This window comes from Anas acuta, chromosome 3 (genome assembly GCF_963932015.1).
Source record: "Anas acuta chromosome 3, bAnaAcu1.1, whole genome shotgun sequence".
In the NCBI taxonomy this organism is placed as follows: domain Eukaryota; kingdom Metazoa; phylum Chordata; class Aves; order Anseriformes; family Anatidae; genus Anas; species Anas acuta.
In genome coordinates, this window is record NC_088981.1 from 28,326,850 (window position 1) to 28,342,253 (window position 15,404).

At 36.8% G+C, this 15,404-nt stretch overlaps 1 protein-coding gene across 3 annotated transcripts in view; it reads right to left on the reverse strand.

Annotated features, from left to right (window-relative positions):
- Positions 1 to 15,404, reverse strand: part of AKT3 (AKT serine/threonine kinase 3) — a 158,108-nt gene that overhangs the window by 23,908 nt on the left and 118,796 nt on the right. The window lies entirely within an intron of this gene.

A 15,404-nucleotide genomic window follows, 5' to 3' on the forward strand; every position in this document is an offset into this window, starting at 1 on the left:
TGTATGTTTATATGATATTATATGATCACAGAAATATAATGCTTATATCATTTGTTAATATGATAATGCCTCCAATGTTGTGTGTCTTATCTTAAAAACAGTTACTCCACAGTCCTCCTCTCAGGAGCTCTAGAGAATCGCAATAAGGAATCTAAACAGTATCTCTTGACCTCAGTAGATCTTTATACTGAATTACAGAAATGGAAGCAACATAACAACAGCATAGACAGAATGAGTCTGTGTAAGGGATAAGGAAACTAAAGGTTACTGTATGTATATATACATAGTTCACATAATAATGCACAGAAATCTGATCACACCCTTTCACTCAAAAGTCATAAAAATTAGAAGTTCATAAATGGTAACAGAGGGCACTACAATGGCGCGTGCCTAAATTGCCAGTATTTGCTGTAGAAATGTATTTTAAAGAGGCAAAAACCTTAAAACAAGAAATTAAATGTAAATAATGAGCAGAAAGAAAGACCAAAGAAATGCACCTAATATAGATGGACTCTATAAAGAATTAAAGAATATTCCGTGGTTTCTGTATCACTAAAAGGCAGCTTCTGAAAAGCAGTATGCACAACTGATTAAAAAACATAAACTAATCGACAGAAAACAAATGCCTTTTGCAACACACCATTGCAGACAACAAAAACCACCAAGAGCTTACCCCGATTCAAACAGGAAGACACACAGAAACTGTCATTAAGATACATGCTAGAGAAAGCCTGGTGATGTGTAGTAACACCTTCAGGCTTCAAGGAATAAGGCAAACTCTAGAAGATCAGAAATAAACTTTTTCCATGAGCATATTATATTGGGAATCTCTAAAAAGCGTAAGAATACTTCCAATAGTTTTCTGTGAAGCAAGGACAGACACAGACCTCACCTATCGGGGGACACCAAGTGGCCATGACCACATCGTATCATATGAGGACATGCGCACTACACCAGCCAGTCCTAATGTGGGGTGTAGAGCTCATTTATCTGCCTCTCCTTTTTCTTCCACAGTGAATCCAAGTCCTGCTCTGAAGTATCTCCTATGTGCTATTAGTAGAACATACATCTGATTCAGTACGGCAATTTTGACAATCCCACGGTAATTAATGCATTCATATTCCTAGTTTTCACTGTCCTTAAGGATACGTAGTAGAAACATGATGAAAAGAAGTGTATTGCAAATCCCTCTTGTGTATATATGATTAAAAAATCGTAAATATTAACACATTAACACATACTATTTACAACTGTGCCAAAACACACAGACTCGTTACATCATTGATATTTCTAAATAGAGGGTGAAATTTTGGAAAGTGTAAAACACAACAAATTATCTGAATAAGTACATACGACAAAACCAACTAAAATAACTCCTGCATTTTAAAAATAATTAAACATTCTATGAGTTTCAGAATACTGCAAGCTATTTGATGAAAAAAATGATATGAAATCTGTGTCACTGGGTCTTTAAATCACCATTTCTTCTGCCACAGAATAAAAGCATTATATATTTTTTCTGATACATGTGTTACCACTGTTATTATTTCTCCTATTTGTACCATTAGCTATTTTTTTCTTTTGAAGTTACTAAAATATGTAAAATTGTGAGGCAGTGGTAGATTCTTTTTACAAGCAAGCTGAGGTGTGTTTTGCACATACGATTTACAAAAGAAGGCAACAGGAACATAAAACATTTCATTCTCTGAGCAAGACAAATCACATGCCCAACAGCTAAAGCAAACTGTATCTGGGGCTTTACCTAATTTATGCAGGACTTTACCTAATAATAATAAAAAGTATGAGCAACCTTTTGCTGCATTCCCACAACAGCAACAAAACAGTGGTACAAAGAAAGAGCCAAATGTGATTTTTAACCTCTTTTTACATAAAATCATAAAAAAGCATAAAAGCTGGATTAACTGCCTCCCGAACCCGCATATCACCAGCCGGGTTCTCATCCCCAGCTGGCAAAACTGGCAACTCTTTATTTTTGTTTAAATACCTGGTTTACAGCCAGCCAGACAAGCAAGAGCATCAAAAGGGTTTCGTTTAGGCAAAAGGAAAACAGCCTGAAAACAGTGTAAATAAAGGAAACTGCATCTCAATTTATTTTAATATAAATGGAATAAAATGGCACAATGTTTTCACAGTAAATACACACAACTATTTTCTTTAGGACGTTTCTATTCCTCATGGTGTTAAGAAATCCCAGGATTTCTGGACTGTGAGAAATCAATGAAAGTGTTGGAGTCCAACAGCTCCTATGATGAAATCTATACAATTACAGTAGGCACAAGAGCGTGTCTATATGCACACGTCTATAGCATTACAGGGTCCTTTTCAAACAATTCTTGGAGTTTAGGGATTTGGTTTTAATTACACTGAACGCAGGACAGGAAAGCTTCAGCCCAGTGCTAAACAAACATGACACAGTTGCATACTCTGTACCTGTGAGTAATTAAAACTTTTGCATATCAGGAGGCAGATGCCTGCTTTTAGAAATGTCTCCTGAGGTTGTGAGGGCTGGCGAGCAGCTATTGCTCTCCTCCAGTATATGTGGGGTACTCTTGTATACAGGGGGTGCCAGTCTAAGCACCTGGCCAACCTCAGCAGAAATTTTGGTCTCAGACTTTGTACACTGCCCTCTAAAACAACCTCCATCAACTCCATCCAATTCCTGTTCCCCTGCAAGGGCACACAAATCCGTCTTTAAGACAATGCACTATCCTAACAACCCACTTCCTTCACAGTTGCAGCAGGGTAGGCAGCAGGACCACCAAAACTATCATAAAAGGCACATGCTTATCCACTCTGATACTTGTTACAAAGCAATATGTTGTTTTCTAGAGGTATCAAACAGAAGAATCACATGGAACTCATAAGCTACAGACAGAGCAGCTATACTGAGTACATACTCCAGTCAGGTGTATTTTCATGAAGTACAGATGAAGTTTACATGCTTTCTTCCCCCAGATTAAAATGGTCAAATCATTCAAGTATACAACTTTTCTTCCTTCATCTGCCTCTTCTACCATTACACATAAGGTATGAAAATTCCAAGCCACCTCATCAAGACCTAGTGGAGGTTTTAGGAGATGAGAGCTCCAGTGTGATGTGATTTCAGTGCCTGGATACCGTTCATAGTCACTCATCCCTATTTTACACCTCACATCCAGCACTGTACAAGTGACTTCCCAGTGTCAAGTAAAGCAGTAGGTCTGCTGAGTGATGTTCAGTTTGGATGATGCCATAGATTATGAGAAATAAAACACAAGAAGCGACCATCGCTTTTATTACTTTTATTACAGAATCTTACTGTTTGTTTTTAGGGCTCTAGCTCAGTGACGTTCTTCCAGAGGCAGCACCAGCCTAATGCACGCTCTCATTTCTCTTCCCTCACCACAACTTCACTTATCTTGCTAAAATTATGCAACACTACGTCAGAGAGTAGACCAGTACTAAGAAAAAGAGAAAAAAGTGTTTCACCCTGGGTTATTCAACTTGAATCAAGTCTTTGGGCCTAAGTCACTAAATAATTACTTGAACAGCTGTAGTAGCACAAGTGAGAAGGCAGAAGTGGAAACCCCAGGGCAGGTGGTGTGGAACATGGAATTGCCACCGAAAGAAATGCTTGTCACACTCCACCCACAGTCCTCACCACAGCAGTTACAGACTCTCCCAGCTATTCCTGCACACAGACAGCTGCAGCAGCCGTTCTCACTTAATGGCAAGATGAAGGGCCTGATTCCCTTCCCAACCTGTATTTCTCTAAAGCACTCTAGCAGTACGAAAGGGCTCCAAAGTGGGCAAAAACTAATTGCTGCACTGAAACCATTGCCATTTTTATGGGCATTGATGCTGCTTTAAAACTTACATCTGTAATAAGAGGACATAGCCTGGATTTATATGGATGCTTTTAAAAAGCTGCACAGGTGCTACTAAAGTTTGTGTTTCTCCAGTTTTAGATAAACATGCAGGAGGTTAAATAACATACACACTTTGTAACAACCAAGAAACATTAGTCAGGCATCTGCTTCCAGGCATATGCAGGTACTTTAGTGCTTTTATGGATCTTTTAGATGCACTGGACAATATTATAGTTTCAGCTAAGGGAAAGCTATTTATTTACCTTATAACTTCATTTGTATTGTGCACAGAAGGCAACAAAGCACAGCTCTTATGCTTGTTTTACATTAAAATCTCAACACTAGCTAAAACAGTACTTGTTTCATTAGTCAGGAGCTATATATAAGAAGTATTACATCTCTATACACACACACAAACACACACACATATATACGCTTCAAAGAAAGCTGGACAGCAGTAGTAGTCCATGCCACAGTTTCTCATGCTTTAGAACACTGCTCCCAGCTCTCTCTAAAACTTACTGGAATAGCAGGGGAAATAAAAAATAAAAAAAATAAAAATAAAAATAAAACTGTAAAAAGTGAAAAGTAAGCATTCACCAGAGATTCTACTCTCTTGAAGGGTGTCTACACCCTTCAGAGTTGCTGGTGAGGATAAGACAGTAAAAAATGGCCAAGGATGTATGAGATAGTGCTACGTAAACAGAGCAAAGACCATCAAACCCTCTAAACAAAACTCAAAATTCTACCTTAAGTAGCTAGAGCCAAAAGTTTTCTGGCCTGCCACAACTGTTTGTAGATACATTTGCAAACTCTTATTTGCAAAGGTTTGGGACAGAGACTTAGAAACCAGGCAGTTAAATGAATCAGAAAAAAGATAAGTCAACATAAACACATGCAATGCGCATGATTTTGTGGAGGAAAAAAAAAAAAAAAATGGAAGGTTGGCAGCCTATATGAAACCTATGATCATCTAAAGTCAGTCTTTTTTTTTCCCCTTGAATTCAGTGAAACTAGGATTCTCTGATATGTCAATAATCACAAACTGAGCTGAATATAGAAAAACCCTTAACTTTATTTGTACTGCATTTTCTTGAAAGAATGCATCTCTGATAAGCAACTTCTGGAATATTTTTTGGTTGCACACCAAAAATTCACACAATCAAGAACTATACTTCCAATAGACCACTGAACATTAATTAGTTGCTATAACTTCTGGACTCTACAAACTGACAAATATAGCAATAGCATTGCAAATGGAAGGCTTCATATAATTTGTTGTTGATCTACAAATGGGTTTCATTTTTAAAAGAACAGCTTCAAAATCTCATTTTGGTACTTTCTGCTAGATAACTAAGGCAACTTATCGGGAAAAAAAATGCATATTTACCTAGTTATGGTTACTCTTAATACATTATATATAGACTCTCCGATAGGACATTACAAACAAATAGCTTGCTCAATCAATAAATTCGACAGAACAGATGGGAAAAGATTTAAACATCTAAACAAACTGTCTGCACACCTATGTTGTGATAGAAAACTGAGAACTTGGATACACCAATGTACTGTTAATTTAAGGGGAAAAAACTGTTTTCAATTAACCTTACAGTTCAGGTGGAGTGTATGTTCCATAAGCGTTCCTGGTAACCCTTCACACATTTTTATTGCTGCAGGTGTTGGTCTGCTAACAAATATTCATCCACATATTATTCAACAAAAGTTATAAAGTGTATTTGCTAGAACTTTCTAGCAATTGCGGTAGCTACTGCAACAAAGAGAAAGTTTATGACCTAACACTAATGAACTGAGGTTATACACTTTTTTCTTTTTTTTAATAGAAACAGGTGTTTATCCTAAATGTATTAAAATTCTCCCTAGAAAAGGGTATGTTTGCCGAACATTATCCAAATTTAGTTACTGTCACTGCATCTTCTTATGAACAGGGAAAGCATTGCTTAAATGGATACTTATTGCTTGTGTTACAGAGCTGAAAAGACAAATCGTCAAGGTTATAGATATCCTTGGAAATGGATATCTGAGAATTAAATAAAGGAAAAAAGTTTTCCAATACTGCTCTAAGTTTTGCAGATCATTTTTCTCTATTCTTTATCTGGCTTGCACTTCTGTTTTACTTCTGGTCATTATACAGACAATCTCCCTAATACATTCTTGTTCTACAGATTTCCTACATCCTACCTAGCCTCTCCTAGTGTAACCTTAAAATAAATAGCAAACTAATTTTTTTTCATTCACAGGCACATGTCGGGCTGTGTCAGAAATTTTACTTCTTGGTATAAATATATACCAAGCAATTAAGCAATGCCTCCTAGAGCAAAAAGCATGCAATACTAATAGTGTTCAACCTTCTAGAAGGGACTGAACCTGCAACAGAATTTAAATAGAGTTAAAAAAAAAAAAAAGGAATTAAGCTATTGCACATCAAAAAAGTATTCTAACAAAGAACTGTTAAGACACCGGTTTAAACCCAGCAATCAAAAATAATATTTCAAAACACACTAAAAAGACCCCCCCAAAAGTAAAACCTATTCAATACACACAACCAAACCAAACCAAACCAAACCAAACCAACCAACCAACCAAAAGCCAGAGATCTTAAAATAACTGTTTAGTCTGGAGAAAAGGAGCCTATGGGGAAACTTCATTGCTCAACTGCCTTTCCAGTAGCTACTTTTGCTACCTGAGGTTGCAGAAAGGAGGGTGGTGGTGTCTTTCTTCAGGTGACAAGTGATAGGACACAAAGAAATGGTCTCAAGTTGCTTCAGGGGAGGTTTAGGTTGGACATTAGGAAAAATTTCTTCAGGGGGACAGTGGTCAGGCATTGGAATAGGCTGCCCAAGAAAGCCGTGGAGTCCCCATCCCTGGAGGTATTAAGGAGATGTGTGGAGGTGGCACTAAGGTACGTGTTTTGGTGATGGGACTCAGTAGGTCAGGCTCATAGTTGGACTCAATCATCATAAAGGTCTTTCCCAACCTAGATGATTCTCTGTTCATCTGATTCTGTGGCAGTTCTCCCTCATGACTCTGCTAGATTGGTTCCATTCTATGAAAAACTGCAGACCTGTTAATATCTCTATTAAACGTCACTGTACTGGCAGCAGAGTCCATAACATGCGTAAGATGCAACACACGTAAGAAATAACAAATAATAATAATATTGTGATAATTCTTTCTGGTTGATTGTCATTCTTGCTGAAATAATTTTGAATTTTTACCCATATTAAACAGAATTTATTCAGCTTTTGTTTGTTTCATTGCTCTCAAATTTTTGCTGAGATGGGAATAACGTGTGCATTGATTAAATGATAATTAATGAAAAAGCTTCAAGTATATTATTGAGACAGTCTTTATAAGAATTGTCATACTTGTATTACACAAAAATGTTTTTAATAAGAAAATCGCACTGTGCTTTTAAGTCCTGGTTTGAATACAACAGTTTATTTATAGGCAACATGGAGCTAATCTGTTTTCTAGTCTTTTGTTTGTTTTATTATTTTTGCTTATTTGTTACATCTTTCCCCTTGAGAGGTCTGATATTGCTTGTGGACAATTAGTTTTTGTGTCTGGTGAGATTAACTAGATTGCATGAAAATTCAAAATCATGTTACATCATTGGTTATCCAGTTTCAGGTGAAAGTCTAACTCCTGTACCAATTTATCTCTTGTTGCAGCAGCTCTGTCTATGTGTAACAGAGCAATGCTTTCATACACTCATCTTTTGATCTTGATGCTGGTGATTACAAATAAATAAATGTTCTGCTCTGGATACCATGTCTTGTCCACATTCCATCATGTTCACCTCGGGGCCCTGCTGGCAATGCCAAGCTGACAAAAATGCTCAAATTCAAGTTCCTAGCATTTCTGATGACTTAGGCATGTAAAAAGAGACAATGCAGTACACTAAAATATAGTATGTGATAACAAAACAGAAAAAAGGCCACATTTGAGATTTTCATGAGGTACTAGCATTTCAAGTTAAAACAACTTTTTGCATTTCCATTTCATTTCAACATAAAAATCAATTTGGTATTTGGAATTCCAGTGTAAAGAGAAAATTCCACATTGTAAAATCCCCATAAATCAGAAGGGAAACTATTTTCAGGCATTCGTGCTCTTTCTCCTCCCACCCCCGACTGGTCTTCACCCAGAAGTGAAATGTAGCCAAATATAAAACAGACAGCTGTTCAAGAGCACACGCCAACACTAAACCACATTTCCACAGGTAAAATAAATTCTATTGTTTCTCTACTAAGAATCAGATTATGTATGGTAAACAGAGAGTAAATAAACTTGAACTATCCTTTTGAAGCCAAAAGAAAATTAGTGAAGCAGAATATAACGTAACTCAAGTGTTTTGGTACTGAAGAAATTAAACATACTTTCAGGAAAATGAGTACCACTTTTTAGAATTAGAGGGGGGTTGGTTTTAAGCAAAAGGTAATGACCAAAAGCAAAATGTTCTCTGTCACTACGAAGCAGTAATGCCTCATGCTATAGGTTAAGTATGACTTGATTATCAAAATAAAAAATAATGATGGCATCAGTGTCGATAGAAGACTTAGCAAGTATTTATCAGATTAACAGATCAAATACTTTTTAATTTATGGAGAAAAATACATTTCATCCACTGAAATTTTTTTAAAGGTATCTTTTTTTCATTTATTTACACAACAGATACTTATGTTAAAACTCTATTAAACTAATGCAAGGGAATAAGCAAATGTTCAATCCTCATGCTAATGGTAGGTCTACTGGATGTAGCAATCCACTGACAAAACAGCAATATTATTTGTCGTTGATTATATCTTCTCTTCTTTCTCAGCCTTATATTTGCCTATATGACAAATATGTAATACTGCCTGTTACAGATTAGCTCTAGTTATACAGCTGCCCCCAGGAAAAGTATGACATGCTTATATACACGCAACACTACAAATAGGTGACATCAAAGTACAACTCTTCTGACAGCACTCTTTGAGCATGGAAAACAATTGATTTGAATGCATCATTTTCAAAGGAAGAAAAAAACACGACTTCCACCTTTTCAAGTCTCTGGCTGACAAAAATTAATATTCTGTCCTCAGACAAAACACCACCATATGACATATTTTCCTAAATATACATTGAACACTTGTAGGTTCCATTTCTTTCTATCAGTAAAGTTTGAGGGTGTTGCGGGCTTGCTGGTTGATTTTCTCTTTTTTTTCCTCTTTTTTTTTTTTTTTTTTTTCTTTTTGGTGGTTCGGGGGGAGAATGGAAGGGGGGCACTCAATTTTGTTCATTCTAACTTGGCGATCAAAGAATTTTTATTTTTACACTATTACAGAAGTGCATTTTTCTAGGTTTCCAAAACCACCTTATTCAACCTTCCCCATCTGTCACCATCTGCTTCTTTTTAGCATGTACTTTTTGTGTGATCACATAAGCATGTGAAAAATAACTAACATTCAGATGATTGTCTGCTGGTACATTTGAGGACTGGGCATAATAAAAGTGAACTGCCAAAACGTACTTAACACTTCTAATTTTGTTGGGTCTTGCATGTAAGCTACATTTGATTTTCAAACTGTTTTACAGTTGGAAAGTTGATCAGGTACTCTAACTCAACAGTAAAACTGAGACTACATAATTAGCTCAGCACTAAAAAGATTATATTCAAAGACAGGAACAAAACCCAGAAATACATCCACACGAGTTCACACATCCATCTCGACTGAGTCTGTCTGCACAATGTTGCCTGAGGCATCGGATAAGATGCTACAAGAAGCTTACTTCTGGACAGTCGCAACCTGTCTTCTTTCTACGCTGCCAGGGGACAAGGAATAAAGGACTCCCATAATTACAAGGGTGTATGAAATCTCATGGAAACACTGGAGGAGCAAAGAAGCTAAGACAAGAGTAGGAATGCACAGAAATGGAATGCATTCTTAACAACACAGCAGGCACTGCTTCTAGGTGCAAAGTAATTGGAAATTGCCACCAAAGCACAAAGTGCCCTTCTTAATCAAATTTTACTAGAAAAAGGGAAAAAAAAAAAAAAGTATAAAGCTAAAGAAACATATTTATCTCCTACCTTCCAAAAAAAAAATAACCTCACTTTAAGAAAATTTTATGTATGAAATTCTTTCCAGCCTTCTAGAGCACCACTACAGGCTTCAGGTTTCAGCATAACCACTATGCACAATATTAAAAATATATTAGTACTGATACAGACAATTTGGTGGATTGTCTCCTTATCCTTTCCTGAAAAAAGAATTAAGTGAAGAAAATAAAAAGAATCTCACTAGCAACTGAAACTATCCCCTCCCCCAGATAAACCCCAAAAGCCACCAACAAGTAGGCTTTATTAATGCTCACCAGAGGTAAATCAAATGGGTGAAAACTCACTCTCTACAGCATGATGGAAGATGGAGCACAAAATAGTCTCTTTTCCATTGTTTCTCCTAACAGCACTGTTCCAGCTCTTGAAATTCACACTGTTCTTAAAGCCTTGTGAATGCAGGTGCCATCTAGCAACATCTTAAGAGATGCCATACCTTAACTTATGCCATTTTCCACAAATTCCTTTTTTCCCTTTTTACCTTTATTACCCATGGGTTCTAGAGATGGAAAATAATGGCACACACCTATTATTTATATAAAAGTTGCAGAAAATTTTAAAAAACACACTACGTGAATGCCTCCATTATCTTTACACTCAAATGAAATTTAAAGGAAAAGGAGATAAAAAGGAAAGTGCTTAAGCCATGGCAAAAATCATCCTGTTCTTCAGTTCCTCTATGTTCCTGGACAAACAGCTCCCCAGCTAGCTCCTTTCCATTTTAATTTGCTCATCAATTTCTACTGCCTTTCCTGTCTCTCTGCAAAACATTCTATTAATTTCTGTTAAAATTAACAAAGTAATGTAATTGTTTTTAGTTTAGCTCAAGCTTTCCTTCTTGCCCACAACCATATTTTCCTCCGTAAGAAAAACCTTCTCATCTCCAAGCTTTGTTTTCCGGCCAAGCAACCTACCAGTGAGATCATTAGATTCCTTTCCTGAATCCCCCTTCTCTCCTGTTAACCTTCCTCATTATTCTCTTCTTTAGTTTACTGAAATTCACCTCTCCCCCCATTTAAAAAGTAAAAAGAAAAATTAAAAAAAAAAAAAAAAAGTTTTGGCTATATTTGTCATGCAACTTAATTTTCTCTGTTGTGTAACATACCCATCTCTTTACATTCTCACCCTAACCTAACTCTCTCAATTGGTAGCAGAGTACCCAGCCCTTTCTGTTGTCCATGATGTTGGTACCTTCATCAAATTCTGTGCAAACAAGCACCCTCATGCTTTTCTCCACACCTGAAGGAGCTCTTCAGTAATATTCACATCACTACTTTTATCTGAGTTAAAATCCATCTTTATCACACGGTTTTGCAGAAGCTTAAAACACCAATTTTCATGCTAGACTGTTTCACTGCATTCTAGGGGTTCCCCCTCTGCCTACATCCGTTAATTTCAGCTTGCATCAGACAAGCTATGTGCTAGATCATCTTATTCTCAGTACAAAAATTTACCAGACTGCCTTTGGTAAGCAGCCTGATCCAATATAAGCAAGTGCTAAAAGAATGAAATAAATGTATAGCTGCAGCGGTGACAAAATGCTTTTTCTGCTTCTGCCACCATATAATCTGCATGCACCACAACATTCCGTAAAAATTCAACTGCAATTACCGTAAAACATGGCAAAAGTTTTTTCTTGCTATGACAAAATCTGCAAGACAAATTACTCTGATTCAGATTGTGCCTGCAACACAGGGCACCATGCTTCCCATTGCCTAAAGTCAGCCACCGACCTTCAATGGCCAAGTTCTACATTCTGGTTCACTCACACAACAAAGCCATATCCTTCCCAAAAAGTAAAAGCTGTAAATAAGAAATTAAGTGAAATGTGAGGAAAGACAGTGGTTGCTTCTTGATAGAAGAGTTTTACCTTTCATTTTTATGAGGTAACATTCAGGGAAATAACTGATTACATATGAGCTTTCTTACTCCTTTTCCTAAGAGAAATATGATTTAAAAAGTAAATAAAATAATAAAAAAAGAAGCTAAACAAGTTTCAGATAACGTATCTTAACATTTCTTTCATCTCATACATATTCATAATGTAACCATCCAATGTTTTTATTATAAAGCAAGTTATAAAGCATACAGACCTTTTTATGCCTATGGACAAAAGTATGAATCTACTCTTGTCTTATTTATTGTTGTATACCTTTAAGTGATCATAAACTGCATAAACTAAATTAAAACGGTCTTGCTGTTTGTTTGTTTGATTGATTGTTTTTTAAATAAAAACTACTGTTCTTGCAGGAATGTATTCATCTATCTACTTTGTGCTTCTACACTGATTAAACTTAACGAGGTTCTACCATTTTCCTGTTATGGAGAAACACACCAATATCATTAAGCATCAATATCTACGATGAGTCATTTGAATAAGCATGGAAGTCTTGTTCATAGCCAAAACATCCCATTTCCTGTTAGTGAAAAGATACAAAATTAATTTCTGATATTTCATCTCACATCTCCCATGACACCAAAAATTAGCACCACAGTGACTGCCCTACTCTTGGTAAGGGTTTGCTGTTACACTTGCTGTTAAGGGCTTGAGCTGAAACCTGAAACTCAGAAAGTGCAATCTCATATAAGAAATTACCTTTATACATGATCAGAGCTACAAGAACTTTTATTTCTCTGCCCAAGTAGCTTAATTTCATGAATATTCTGTTAAAGAAAGTAGACTCTAGAGGTCTGTATCTTTATTAACAAGTCTTTGATCCTTGATGATCAACTGTAAACCATCAAAATCCGAACTGCTTTTAAATGTCTCACAGGTATGTTTACAAGTACAAGTACTTTCTCAGTTTTAATCTTGCTCTATTAAGCAAATGATACTGTTTGGAAAACACAGACGGTCCTGTCCTGCCTTTGCCACTGCAAAACTGCAAAAGATTTTCAACTGATAATGAAATTCAATTGTAATGAAGAATTACATTATTAATCAGATAACCAAATTGTTCTCAAAAGCCTATACCATTTCACAAATAAAAAGTTACTCGTTCTTCAGTAACTGTGACCAAAACATATATCTGTACTGTAAATATATTAAGCCCTGTTATTTGACAGTAGTAACCATTTTCTTCCTAGAGGATGCATTCATAACCTACCCCTTTTTATGCTTGGTACATGATTATCTAAGACAAAGCGCAGTCAATGTTATTTTAGTTTTCTTTGAACTGTAGAATACCAGGGTTGAGTAACAGCGAAGGACAAAGAGAGGAGAGTGGGAAGGAAATGTATACATAGGCCACCTAGCTTGAAACCCTGCACACCCCTGTAACAGCACAGTGCTTGATGAAGGTATGCATAAACTTCTAGGTGGTTGTCATGAACAATCATTGACTGTCCAGAAAAGTAATTCTAGCTCCAGTGATGAAAACTGGTTCCAGCCTGGCAATCTCATTACAAGTTTTTTTCCCGTGACCCACTATCCATTTATCCTCGCATGGACATTCTTCTGGCTCTGCCAGACATCAGTAGTCAGTCTTGGGGTCCTGTATAAAAGGTCTTATCAATGTAAAATGAAAGAGTATATTCCTCACTGGATGGGACAGTCCCAGAGGCATAAGGTTTCCAAGCAAAACACAGCAACAGGTACACTTACTTTCTGATTAAGAGCAATTCTGAAATCACCAAGGAAAATAATTCTGTATGGATCCACTGGGACACATGCACTTGCAAGAAGGTCATGTAAGAAGAGAGCCCCCTTACACAGGATTTGCTACTTCATTTTTTCCCATTGAAGTGACTGCAGTCTGTCTTTCACAAAAAGACAGCAAGCAGGACTCTGCCTCAAACAATGGTCCACAAAGCATTCAGAAAACCAAGTGAATCCATAACACTGAATGCATATAAACAAAAATATTAAATCAGTTCTCAGACTAGATGTAGTTTCTTGACAGTGCAACAGTTTCTGGGTCAATCAACTGCTTCCTGGCTGATACAAAGGAACCCTGGGCTATCTCTGAATGTTATAGAGGATGGAAAGGTATTATTAAAAGTACAGATGCTGAATGTAAGTCTCTACATAACTGGAGAATGTCTTGCTAGTGAAGAAAGGGTACTGCCTTTACACACACCATGACCAGTAAAATATAAGTATATGCTGCCATTTGTCTTGGGATAAACAAGCAGGAATTCACCATAGTAAAAGGATTAAAGTCCAGCTGTAACATTAAGTTCGTATGAACTGCAATTTGTCAAAAAAAAAACAGTAAGTGTTTGTCACCTGGTAATGATTTCTGTAGCATGACCTACAAGAAGTGATTTTTGCATGTTCTTTCCCTGACACATGCCCATGAAAAGATGGAGCACCCCATCTCGTCATGGTCCAGTTATCAGTCAGATCTCCCAGGTATGAAAATAGACACAATTGTCTCACATGAGCAACTGGTAAATGCTATTGCAGCAGCAGAGAGTTCAAAGGGAAAGGTTTATTTTTTCTAATGGTGTTCCTCTACTGCTAACTTCACCCTTCCAAATAAGAACGTGCTGATAAAGGTGTTGAGTCTTCTCATGCTACATCAATAACTGAAATCTTGTCTAGTCTGATAGAAGAGAGCTAACATTTCCAAAAGTGAGAGATGGAAAAGTAGATGGAAGCAACTGAACAGGATATTTGCATCTTTGAGAAAGTTTTCAGGACTGCTGACAAGAAGACAATGAGGGGATAAGAGCTGGCAATGACAACTGTGGTCTGTGCCAGAGATGATAGTATCATCCCTTGTGCTCTTCTAGAACAGATTCTGGGTACGGAACACAAGAAGAGCGGCCACTGTACCACGCCAAACAGGTGGAAGTGAAACTTCTTTTAAGCAGCCAAGTAATATTCAAAGCAGGCTACGAATAGCTCTGGAATCTATAAATTCAGATAAATGCCAAGTGCCCCTGCACTAAACGACATAGTCAAAGAGAACAACAATCTGCATCCAAGTCTTCCTTGTAATCTGTGAGATGGAATTCTGCAAAAGAGACCAACATGGGTGAGTTTGCCTTCACAACTAGAGCAGGCAATGACTCACCAGACAGCTGAAATGAACAAACACATTTAACCAAAATTATTTAAGTTCTTCAAACTTGTAGTGTGAGAGTATGACTACTCATATCTCTCTTCACTGCTGAAACAGTTAAGGAAGATGGAGACAGAAAGCTAGGGGCTCCTAAGAATGCCAATACTTTCTTTATAGTTAAAGAAAAAGAATGTATCAAAAGATCTTGCTATGATGCAAGGTGGTTTCATTAATTCTACATACCTTGTTAAACTCATAACCAACTATTAGCAGTTTCAGTTTCTTCCCTGAGCAAAAACTGAAGAAGACTTTAAATTTGCTTTAAGACATTTCAGAACACTCTCAGACCCTCAAACCTGTCCATTCTTAGATCTTCGTATCCAGCCAATGGTATCCTGAAGGTGA